The sequence below is a fragment of the Camelus dromedarius genome, chromosome 1, assembly GCF_036321535.1.
Source record: "Camelus dromedarius isolate mCamDro1 chromosome 1, mCamDro1.pat, whole genome shotgun sequence".
NCBI classification, from domain to species: Eukaryota; Metazoa; Chordata; class Mammalia; order Artiodactyla; family Camelidae; genus Camelus; species Camelus dromedarius.
In genome coordinates this window covers 15,433,097-15,445,418 of record NC_087436.1, presented here as the reverse complement: position 1 = coordinate 15,445,418, position 12,322 = coordinate 15,433,097, and the positions used below count along the sequence as shown (strand labels likewise).

General features: G+C 40.9%; 1 protein-coding gene across 2 annotated transcripts in view; it reads left to right on the top strand.

The window, feature by feature from the left end:
• FHIP1A (FHF complex subunit HOOK interacting protein 1A) overlaps nucleotides 1–12,322 on the top strand; it is a 231,190-nt gene that overhangs the window by 92,548 nt on the left and 126,320 nt on the right. The window lies entirely within an intron of this gene.

Sequence of the window (12,322 nt, the reverse complement as noted above, 5' to 3'; positions counted from 1 at the left end):
CGTGTAATGACTCCTGCGTGATTGATGCGGCTGGTTGTTTTGACTGTCATTTTCTAAGTTATGTATTTGGGTAGGGAGAAGAGGGAGGCTTTGACTTAAGTTTCTTTGTTTTGTTTTGCTGCTTTTGTTTTGAGGGGGCTTGGATTGTTTGCTTTGTTTTTTCATTCCTTAATGAAAACTTATCCCAAAGAGAAAACCAGGAACATCTGTCTTCATTTCAACCTCAAGAAGCATTAGAGTATTATTTTTCCCCTCTCAACAGAGGCCCCAGTGGTGACAAAGGAGCGAGGGCCTTGGGACTCGACTCGGTGTTTCACTTCATGGAACTTCTTGAAGACATCAAATACCTATCGTAACAGGGGTCCCCTTCCTGACTGTTTTCTTGGTGAGCCTGGATCTCTGAAAGGCACCCTGAGCCTTTCTTTGCTGGATGGATCCTGTCCTCTCTCCCCCTGTCTGTTCAGTGAGGTCCTGCCAAACAGTCTGGTGACTGATTCTCTGCCCCTCTGCCTCTTTCACAGATGAGTGGACGTCCTTACCTGCCTTCTCATGGCTTACAAGGAACCTGGGGTCATCGGAAGTTTACTGTTAGATCCTAGGAGAAAGGACCAGCCAGGCTTAAGGAAGGGCAGGGAGCTGAACACCTGGAGGCTGGAATTAGAAGATGCCTGGATCCCCACTGGTTCCGGGGGCCTCAGCTGAGGGGTTGGGGACCGCCGTCCTGGGCGTCTGCCCTCGCTGCTAACCCAGCTCCTCTCCCAGTTGCTGTTCTGTCTTGGGGATAGGTGGGCTGCACTCCCTGCTGACAGCTGGATTCACTTCCTAGTTGAAATCTCCGAAACAATTTGAGTGGCTGAGCGAATTCACCACCGTTGCTGGGATTAAATCGTGTCACAGGTTGATGGCCAGCCTTGGGATTAGTTGCTTTTAGATCATCCTTGGCTCTATTGGATTCTGTTCCATATAATTAGCAGGTTGGGGTGTGTGTGTGTGTATTTACAGAAAAGCATTGCCGAGGGCCGCCCCCAAACAGTGGTTGGGAATGTTATCAATTTCCTGTAGAAGGGGCCGTGGGCAGGGCAAGCACCCCAGTGGGGTGAAAAACCCACCCTCAGGTAATGCCCACAAGATACCAGTAAGATGGAGGTTGTTATCCCTGTTTTGAAACTGAGGAAATTGGGGCCGAAAGAGGTTAAATACTATGCCTCAAGTTATTGACTAAGGAGGTGGAGGAGCTGGGATTTGAAGCTAGATTTATTTGACTCCGCTGGGCCATGATGTGTTTTTTACTTGTGAGTTCTTCACAGATGAGGCAAGACACTCGATGGATAGTGCTGGCCCCTTCTTATTCTCTGAGGGGCTGGGGCTGTGTGTTTTTCCCCAGTGCTTTAGAACCAGGGTAGCTTCTCATTTTCCCATCTCATGGAAAAGAGCTTCTAGGAAAGATTGTGAGTTTTCTGTGATTGAAAAGAAATAGTTAAAGCTCAGTGTTTCGAGAGCGGCACTGTTCTCACCATCACAGCTGCGCTAGGTGCTGGGCTGGAAGGGCTCGCAGACTGAGCAGTCTGCACCTACGGTCAGGAGCACTGGGGGCAGATGTTTCCATCAGTCCTGCTCATTTCCCTTTGCGGGTTGGTACCCCGTTCTCTTCCTCATTTAGGGGTTCGTCATTTCTCTCCGGCATGTGGAGCCTAGAGGCCATAACCAGGGCAGCGGCTTGGCAGCCGGCACACAGTAGGCCTGCAGTCTGTGTTCATCAGTTAACTTGTGGCCCCACTGTCTGTCCTCAGGGAGGGATCCTCCCTATGAATCACTTTTTCCTCACACCACAGCCTTGCCATTTCTCTTTGTTCAAATTTTACCAGCCTTGGGCGAGACGGCAGGTTTTTTGATCTCTGTTTGGGGAATTCTTTGGAATTCTGTTTGGGCTTCTCTAATGGTTCAGCATTCAATCTCTGCAGTTCTAACGGTTTTCAACCTTGTAAATTACACTTTGGGAGGAGAAGGATGTTTGCAGTTGCCAGCTCCTTCTCTTCCCTACCCCCTGCCGGCTTTGGACGTTACCCATTTGCTGGCAGTGTAGTGATGAGCAGTACAGGTCTGGGAGCCAGGCAGATCTGGGTTCGATTCACTGCTCTGACACATCCTGGCTGGGTGACCTCTGGCAAGTTACTCAGTCTCTCTGAGCCTGGATATGTAACAAAGCACTTAGTACAGGCATGGTGCATAGTGATGAGTCAAGAAAAACGAGGTGCTGCTAATATAATTATAACCATAATATGATAATCATGCGTTTGATTCTGGGGACTGTCAACGCTTATTATTCCCAAAGGAGGGAGCTCTTAACATTGAGCTGCAGCAACATAGTCATGGGCAGGAGACTGAATGCGTGGTCTTTTTGTTTATATTCTGTTGTCATCCTAGGGTTTGAAGCCTTTCAAGTGTTATAAAGCAAATTTTGTACGAAGATAATTATCATGTTTCTAATGTGGTTGGGAGCTGAGGTGTTTTAATTACTGATGTGCCAGGAACCCTTTCAATAAGGTGAAGTGTGATTTTTTTAAGGCCTTTGTGTACTTGGTCATAGTTAGGGACATTTGGAACACTCAGGCGTAATATCTGCTGATTTGTACACTTTCATTAAGCAATCAGGATTGAATGACCCAGGAGCAGACTTTCAGGGGGTCAGGTTTCCAATTTCAGAGGAGGAGGAGCCAGTCACGCTTTCTCCTCTTCTCTGTTGTTTGTCTCCCCACCAGTTACCTTTACTCACATTTTGTGTCTATTGAACACAGTGCTGCTCTACGTTTTTCTGAGGCCTTGATTTTTATAGAATCTCTCTGCTGCATTTTCCTCCTCCTTGCCCTGTGAACCAGTCTGGCTAAATCCCTGCATTAGAGAATACAAGTTTCATATGGCACTGCCTGTTGTGGGTAGGTGGTGGATGTTAAAGGTGACTGAAGATGGAAATGAAAAAGTTGAAGTTTGTGCCTTGAGAATCAGAAGAAAGAGGGAGAAAGGGAAAGTCAAACACTTGAGACCTTGAAGGGATTGTTGATTTCATATCGAACCTTCGTTTTTTTAGACTCTGAGCTCCTTAAGAACAGGGACCATGTTTGACTTGTTCCATGTTGTATGCCTTGTACTTGGCACAGAACCTGGTGCAGAGTGGAATTTGTTGAGTAAATTTATGGGAAAATGGAGGCCTACTGATACTTACATAATTACATAAATTACATTGATATCTACAGGGATAGATTCTGGGCCAGAAGCTGGATCTCCAGGGCCCAGTGAGAGATGTGTAAAGAAGGGAATGAGGTTTAAGAAAGGCAAGAATTTTTTAAAAAGCGACAGAGGAATATACAAGTTAGAAAATGTAAATTTCACTTGGTGGTAACTCACATAGAAGGAACATGGAGTGTGTGGATGTGTGGCGTTGCTTAATTCGATGCTGATAGTGGATTGTTTCTCAGAAAGCAGAGGCTGAGCAGCAGCATAACAATTTTGGTATTGTTTGGTCTGTATCTTTCCTTGGCTTTGTCCTTTTATTGCTTAAACTAAGGTGACTTTTCAAGCTCAGTCTCATTATTTTATCCCTTTCCCGTCTTAAGTTTATAGTTGCTGTGTTGAGTTACTATTCATTTCAGAACTCTCTCCCTTGCTATTAATGCAGATTATGTCATTTCTAATCCATTTTCATTTTTCTGACCCTTCATACATCAAGCAGATCAAAAGTTCGTATGACAAGTATCTTCATCTCACAGAATTTTGAGTTTTAAGCCAGGTCTCCAAACTTGCCCCCTGTTGTGCAGGTTCCATAGACCAGGTAGTGTTCCTTTCCCTACTCCCCTGGCTGCCCCACTGCAGACGTGTCACGGGGGCCTCCTGGGGGAGGATAGGTACAAACACCTTAAGCACTGAGGTGAGTTCAGGTGGCATTATGGGTGGATTCTCCTCCCTTCCACTAGGTAAGGATTCTAACTCCTAAATCAGGTCAGAGAGGAGGCTGGTGGTGGTGGCTTTCTGGGATAGGGGTGGAGTGTGTGTGTGTGTGTGTTTGTGTGTGCACGCTGAGGGTAGGGGGCATATTTCCTGAGAAGTAGGAGACCCCATATTGACCGTCAGCCTCCTCCCATCCTTCCCTTTTCAGCCCAGGAGCATGTATTTGAGATTGTCAATGTGCAGTTAGTGGAGGTTTCTTTAGAGGACAGAGATGCAAATGACCTGTCTTTCCTTGTTCGAAAGCCCCTATCAGGGATGTTCTCCTGGATGAATGCAACACTGCTGACTCTCCCATGATAACTGTGGCCCCGAAAGGGTGAGGAGAGTTCAGTACAAGCCACTCACTATAGGGCTAGAGTACATATATGAGAGAAGCAGCTTAAGGTCTGTTTTTGGTGGGATACAGGATGTATTTCCTTTAGCTCACTGGAACACACATTTTGACTTCTAAATATGTAGGCGTCTAGAAAAATTAGTTTTGAAAATCCCTAAAGTATGCCCATAGACCTGTTTACCAATCTATCTGTAATTATTTATTGATCATGTAGCATGTGACCAGACCTGACCAGCCCCTGCTCAGATAGAATAGTAAAATGTGGTCCAGGGTTTTTGCACTGTCATTCTGTTTGTGATTTAGATTATTAGGGAAAGCCCATTTACCCTGAAATCAAGACAGATAGCCTCTGGGAGTTCTGAATGGAAATTCATCTGTTTCCTCTGTCATTTTAGAGAAGGTGCCACACTGGTACCTTCAGCAGTGGATTATGCACAATCAACGGTGATGAATGTACGAGCATTTTTGATTAGTCTTCATGCCCTCTGTCTAATGCAATCAGAAACCTTCGATCAGAGGAGAGATTTATCATCAATCATTCATCATCCTCTGAGGTGGATATAAACCCATTTGCTTTTCGCCTGCAACTTAAAATATCTGCTTTAGAGAATTACTATTTACCCAGGCAGATACCTATAAGCCAAGTATATTTTGAGCACGTAGACTTAAATATCAAATTGCAGATTGCTCTGATTAAGTGTAATTGCGTGAATTAAGGTGCCTCCTCCAGCCTTCACTCAGTGCAGAGAAAACCCACCAACAGACAAGATAGTGTTAGAGAAACAGTATCAGACAGGCATCAAGGAGGCCTGAGTTCTAGGCCTAATTGTGTGAACCCATTTCCTCATTTGTAAAAATAAAAGAGGATTGAAATAACTGGTATTTAAGTCCTCATGACATCATGTTGAATTTGCGTTACTTGTAATAGAATACCAGTAGTAAACAACACTTCTGGCCCATTTAACATGTGCTGAGCACTGGGCTGCAGCATTTACCTTAAGCAGGTGCATGAAGCCTGCATCATCTCATTTACTCCCACGTGGCCCCATGAGGTAGTTACTGTGAAAAGGCCACCTCGGTCTTAGCTTTGGAGTTCTTGGTGGGGAGACCAATCTGTCTGTAGGATCAAGATTTGGAGATGTCAGACATGAATTCACAGTAATTGTCTAAAGATCATTGAATTGAACAGAGTCCTACAGAGATGATTTTTTGTTTGCCTTAATGGGTCTGACTAAATTCCACAATTAAAGTGAAATTGACAAAGTAAAATTTCTAATTTAACTGACAGCCAGATAATTTCTCTGTTTTGATCTGCTGTGAGCATCATTTTTTCTCTCTTTTTTTTTTTAATGAAAAGTGAAATTCTAGAGAGTCCAAGAACAAGTTAAAAACTTCGTTGTTGGTCAGCAATGTCAGTGAGCATGTAGAAACTGCATCACTTTCATTCCTGTACTGATTGTTGGGAGTGTAAGTTGGTACAGCTTTTTGGGAGACCACTGCAGGTATGCATGCCCTTTGAGCCAGGATTTCCACTTCTGGGATTTCAACTGAAAGACAAAAATCAAGGATTTGCTCAAATGTTCAGTTAAAAGATTATCCACTGTTTGTAACTCTGAAACCTGGAAGCAAACAAAATACCTAACCATTAGCAGATTGGTTAAATAAACATATTTAATGTTGAAATGTGTTATTAAAATGGTAGTTATTATTAAGTAAGAAAAAAAAACCAGTTTAAACCAGAGAATGTGCTATTTGAGACCATCTTAGTATAATCACACCAACTTGCAAATATGTGCACATAGATATTAGTTTAAATGTATAGCTATCTAGGACTTAAATATATAGAAATATATACATATCTAGGACTTAAAATAGTTGTTTTTATCTGGCTGAGTGATATTACCTTTTTTTTTTACACATCTGCATTTAAAATATTTTTCTGTAAAGACTCTGCAAATTTTTTTTATAAGAAAAAGAAATTAGTAAAAGCAAACAGTACAAAATTCCTGAAATAGAAGCACCCGCTCAGTCCAAGGGCTAGAAATTGTTCACAAATCTGAATTTGTAAGGACGTGTAATTGTCACAAATATGCACAATTATCATCCTGAGGTCATCCAGTTTGGTTAACTTGCCTTTATTCACATGGATAATTGAAGAGGTCTTTGAGTTCTTTGAATCAGGATTTAGAAGAATTTCACTCTGATTGTACCTTATTAGAAATAAATTTTAAAAAGCTAAAAAGAAAAAAAAGAAAAAACAGGCACTCTCTAGGGATCAGCCTTTTTCCTCCCAATAGCTAAAATTAATACCAGTGAAACTTGATCATTGTAGAAATTTAGAATATATAGACATGCCAAAACAAATAAAGTTAAACACACACACTCACACAAAATCCCACTTTCCAGAAATAAAGCACTATTGACACTTAGGGTTATATCCTTCCAGAATTTACATTATATGTACATATGTGTGTGCATGTGTACGTGTGTGTGTGTTTGTCATCACACACAGACAGTGCCTTGCCACCTGTTTATTTACCAGTAGAAGACAGTCCATCAGACTGTATAGTTAAATGAGCACAGAGACCATGCCTTATTGGGTGTGTCAGAGTTTCCAGTGCCTGGCACAGAGTAGGAACTGAATAAATATTCATGGAACAACTGCGTTTATCTTGACTATCTTTCCAGGTCAACTGTTTTACTCCCAAAGATTATTTTGATGGAATCTCACAATGTGGACATACTACATTTAGTTGTTTCTAGTCTTTAGCTATAAAAAAGCACTGCTGAATTAAGCACTCTTCTAACTAAATATTTGACACATCATAAATTATTCATTATAACTAGTAACCTAAAAATTGATTTGTTGGATCAGAGGGTATATATGTGCTTCTTACTTTTGGTAGCATTGCCGAACGTCCTCCAGAAAGGTGGTGCCGTTTTACATTCCTAGTGAAAGCAAACAGTGCCTGATTTTGTTACTGAGTCCAAACGCGTTCCGCTCGCTGCAGGAAAGTCCAATAAATCGGGAGACAAGGTGTTGGGGTTAAGGAATAATGACTTTATTTGGAAAGCCAGCAGACCCAGAAGATAGCAGACTAATGTCCTGGAGAATTATTAAATTATCCCAGAATTTAGGCTCCTTTTATACTAAAAAGGGGGAGGGGGTGTGGTTGGTTGTTGCAAACTTCTAGGTGTCAGAATCCTTTGTTCTTGCAGCTATCTACATCGGTCAGGTAATGGTGTCCCTGTAAATCTCCAACAAGACGAATGTTTTCTATTCTGCAACTTTTTATCTTTATATGAATGGAAGTGTTATACCCTTAAAGATAGGAGCCTAGAGAATGGGCTATCCTGTATATTTCAGGCTCTAGGCAACATTCTTTTTACAAAAGGTACAGAACCAACAGTGACAGCACCGTAAGCAGAGCACAGGGTTAGAGCCAAAGGAACAGGTTTAATATGATGTCAGATTTGTTCTTCCCTACTGCAATTTACCTACACACTTGGAAGCCTGGACCTTTTTTTTTTTTTTTTAAAAACCTGAAATTTACTTGAGATAATTGTGAATTCTTATACTGTTTTAAGAAATAGTACAGAGACATTCCTTGTATGCTTTACCCATTTTCCCTTGTGGAATCATTTTTTCAAAAGTCTAGTATAATATCATAACCAGGGTATTGGCGTTGATAAAATACTCGGATGTCTCCAGTTTTACTTGGTCTCATTCGCGTGTGCTAGTCGTACCATATTAAGTTCCATTTGAGTTTACCACAGGGGTAGGTTTGTGGGTCCACTGCCGCAGTCAAGACACAGCACTTCCAACACTACAAGGATCCGTCCTGTGGCCCTTTTATAATCATGCGACTTCCCTCCTGCCTTTCTCCTGGCAACTAACCCGCCCTCCAGTCATAAAAATTTGTCATTTTTAAAATGTTATGTGAAAGGAAGCATAGAATATGTTACTATTTGGAGTCGGCTTTTTTTCACTCAGCATTATTCCCTGGTCATTTATGCAAGTTGTTACTGGTATCAGTAGTTCATTCCTTGTAGTAACCTATAATGAAAAAGAATATGAAAACGAATACATGTATGTGTATCTATGCCTGAAACATTATGCTCTACACCAGAAATTGACACAACATTGTAAACTGATTACACTTCAATTTAAGAAAAAGTTCGTTTTTGTTAAATTGCTGAATAGTATTTCATGGTATGGATGGGCCACAATTTGTTTAACCATTTGTCTGTTGGATGGATTCTAGTTTTTGGCTAGTACAGATTAAGCTGCTGTGAGTATTTCTGTACAGGTTTTTGTGTGAACGTAAGTTTCATTTCTCCTAGATAAATTCCCTGTAGGTCAGTTGCTAGGTTATGTATGGTGGTTGCAGATACAGTTTTTTTTTTTTTGCATTCTTTTTTTTTATTAAAATATAATCACTTTACAGTGTTAGGTCAATTGCTGGTGTACAGCATAATGTTTCAGTCATACATATACATACATATATTTGTTTTCATATTCTTTTTCATTAGAGATTACTATAAGATATTGAATATGGTTCCCTGTGCTATAAAGCAGAAACTTGTTGTTTATCTATTTTATACATAGTAGTTAGTATCTGCAAATTTTGAACTACCAATGTATCCCTTCCCACCCCTTAGGTAACCATGTTTGTTTTCTGTCTGTGAGTCTGTGTCCATTTTGTAAATAAGTTCATTTGTGTGTGTGTGTATGTGTCTCTTTTTTTTTTTTTTTTTCTTTTTTAGGTTCCACATATTAGTGATATCATGAGGTATTTTTCTTTCTGGCTTACTTCACTTAGAATGATGGCTTCCAGGTCCATCCATGTTACTTCAAATGGCATTATTTCATTCTTTTTTATGACTGAGTAGTGTTCCATTGTGTGTGTGTGTGTGTGTGTGTGTGTGTGTATACCACACATACCACAACTTCTTTATCTAGTCATCTGTTGATGGACATTTAGGTTGTTTCCATGTCTTGGCTATTATAAATAGCGCTGCTGTGAACATTGGGGTGCATTTGTCTTCTTTCAAATTATACTTTTCTCCAGATATATGACCAGGAGTGGGATTGTTGGATCATATGATAGGTGTATTTTTAGTTTCTTAAGGACTCTCCATACTGTCCTGCATAATGGCTGTACCACTTTACATTCCCACCAACAGTGTGGGAGGGTTTCATTTTCTCTACACCCTCTCCAGCATTTATTATTTGTAGACTTCTTAATGATGGCCACTGACTGGTGTGAGGTAACATCTCATTATAGTTTTGATTTGCATTTCTCTAACAATTAGTGATGTTGAGCATCTTTTCATATGCCAGTTGGCCATCTAGATGTCTTCTTTGGAGAGGTGTCTACTTAGGTCTTCTGCCCATTTTTTGATTATGTTGCTTGTTTTTTGATATTAAGCTCTCTGAGCTGTTTGTTTATTTTGGAAATTAGTCCCTTGTCGATCACACTATTTGCATGCATATCATTTTTAAAGAAACTGTTCTCCAGAGTGGTGTACCACTTTACATTCCCACCAGCAATATATGAATGACCTAGTTTCTCTGCATCCTTGTCAACACTTAGCATTGTCATGGTTTTATTTTAGCTTATTTTGATAGGTGTGTAGTGATACATCATTGTGGTTTTAATTTGTATTTCCCTAATCGTTAATAATGTTGAACATCTTTTCATGTGCTTATTTGCCTTTTGTGTATCCTCTTTGGTGAAATATCTGCTCCTGTCTTTTGCCCATTTTTTAATTGAATTACTTGTTTTTTTTTTTTTTTTTTTTTTTTTTTTACTGTTGAGTTTTTGAGTGTTCTTTAATATCCTAGAGACTAGTCCTTTGTCAGATATGTGGTTTGTGGATGTTTTTGCCAATCTTTAGTTTGTCTTTTTATTTTCTTCATATAGTCTTTCTTAGAGCAAAAGATTTTTAATTTTGATGAGGTTCAGTTTGTCAGTTTTTCCTTTTATGGATTGTGCCTTTGGTTTCAAGTCTCAGAATTCTTTGCCTAGCCAGCATGGACTTTTGACTTGTTCCTAGAGACCCTCTAATCCTGACTCTTCCCTTTCCAGGTTAGTAAGCAGAGGCATGTTTCTTAATCTCTCTCTTCCATTGTCTCATTCATAAAATGGGGATAGGAGTAGAATTCACCTCTTAGGTTGTTGCCAAGGATTAAGCTGTTACATGTAAGGTGTTTGGATCACGACCTTGTCAACACTTAATGATTGTTGTTAATATTTATATTGGGGTGTGATCTCCACTCCTAGACCTACTGAATCAGAATCTGAAGGGTTAGGGCTCCAGGAATCTGCATTACAGCAGGGTTCCCACATGGTTCTTATGAAGGCTTATTTTGTTTTTCAGAGGAGGTAATGGGGATTGAACCCAGAACCTCGTGCATGCTAAGCACTTGCTTTACCTCTGAGCTCTACCCGACTCACCAAGGCTTAAGTTTTTGAACAGTCACTTAGGCTGTCAGTCATTTCTGTTTCTCCATGGTAAGTGAATTCTCTGGTCTTCTTTAGGGATGTAGTTGGGGCTTCTGCCAAGACAAATTCCTTCTCCCTAAGAGCCCTTTTAGTGTTGCCAGAGACTCACCAGTGTTTCTGTGGAGTCAAGTTATGGTAGAAGTTTATATCCAGCTGATTCAGTGGCATACTTATTGGGGTCAGGCAGGTGTGAGATCATAGGGAGTGCTGGAGTCTGTGGTAAACTGGAGCATGGATAGCAACCGTACCTAAAGATCTCCAGATGAAGACAATAGTAATAAAAACATAAATCTGTGTATGGATTCAGTTTTAATGGTGTTGCAAAGGTCTGGGGCAGTGTTTTTGTGGAGGTGTGAGCGATGTGGGAGACTCTGTTTGCCATCCTGGGTGTCAATTTTCTTGTAAATAGGCTGCTCAAGGCCAGTATTTTTTTTTTTAACTGGCTTGTCTACTACAGATTATCATCCAGTGCAAATACTGGAAATTAAACTCCGGAGATACCCTTAGGCCGTATAGATAGCAGCACATGCTTCCTTTCACAAAAAGAATGACTAGAGGACTTCTCCCACAAGGGATGCAGAAAGACCGAGACGTCCTTCCCAGAGAGACTTCACTGACGTTCCCTCTAAACTGACATGACTTTGCCTGGAGATATTGTTTTAAGCTAGAAGCCAGCCCTTAAAACCACCACTGGCTTCTTCTCGTAGGTAACAGGAGTTCTCTTCACCAACCTAAGTGGTTCCCCACGTCGCCAGTTCCTTCCGTTCTCTTTGGAGAGCGCACTGATTTCTCCACACCCTGCTGTCCGGTTGGCCAATTCCACGGTTCTCTCTCTCTCTCTCTCTGTCCAAACTTCTCCCACCGCTGAGTTGTGTGCATTGTTACAGTAATTATACACTTCCATCAAGTAACATATAATCTGATGAAATACGTGAGTGAAAAGGAAGTTGTTTGTTTCTAGGAAGCTGAGTTCTTTGCAAAGACTAAATAAAGGCAAGTCGCTGTAAGACATTGCTGTCAAACTGGATATGGAAGAGATAACTCTAAAAGATTGTGAAGATGTTGAAAATATGGAATGATTCTACACTTTGATTTACACTGAGATTTTTCCTCAGCTTCAAGTGGCCAAACTGGAAATTGTATATTAGACATTACGAGTGTGGTTTGTGCAAGAAAGGCAGCTTTAAGCTTCAGTCAGTAGGCCTGTACCTGTAGAAATAGCTCTGGCCTGTGTGAAAATATTGGCAAATAAATTTGCTTTTTTATGGCTCATGATGAAGTAAGGTGTTTAAAATGTGTGTATATGTCATTGTTAGTGATTCCCTGCCTTAAATGACATTTTCTATGAATCTGTGAACAAGAATGTCAGGTGCTGTAGCTGTCCCACCCCCACAGGGCTGTGTGCTGACCACTGAGGGGCTGGCTGAGATGGGTCCACAGTCAAGTTGGGGCTGCAGCCAAGTGAGGGAGAGAGTTC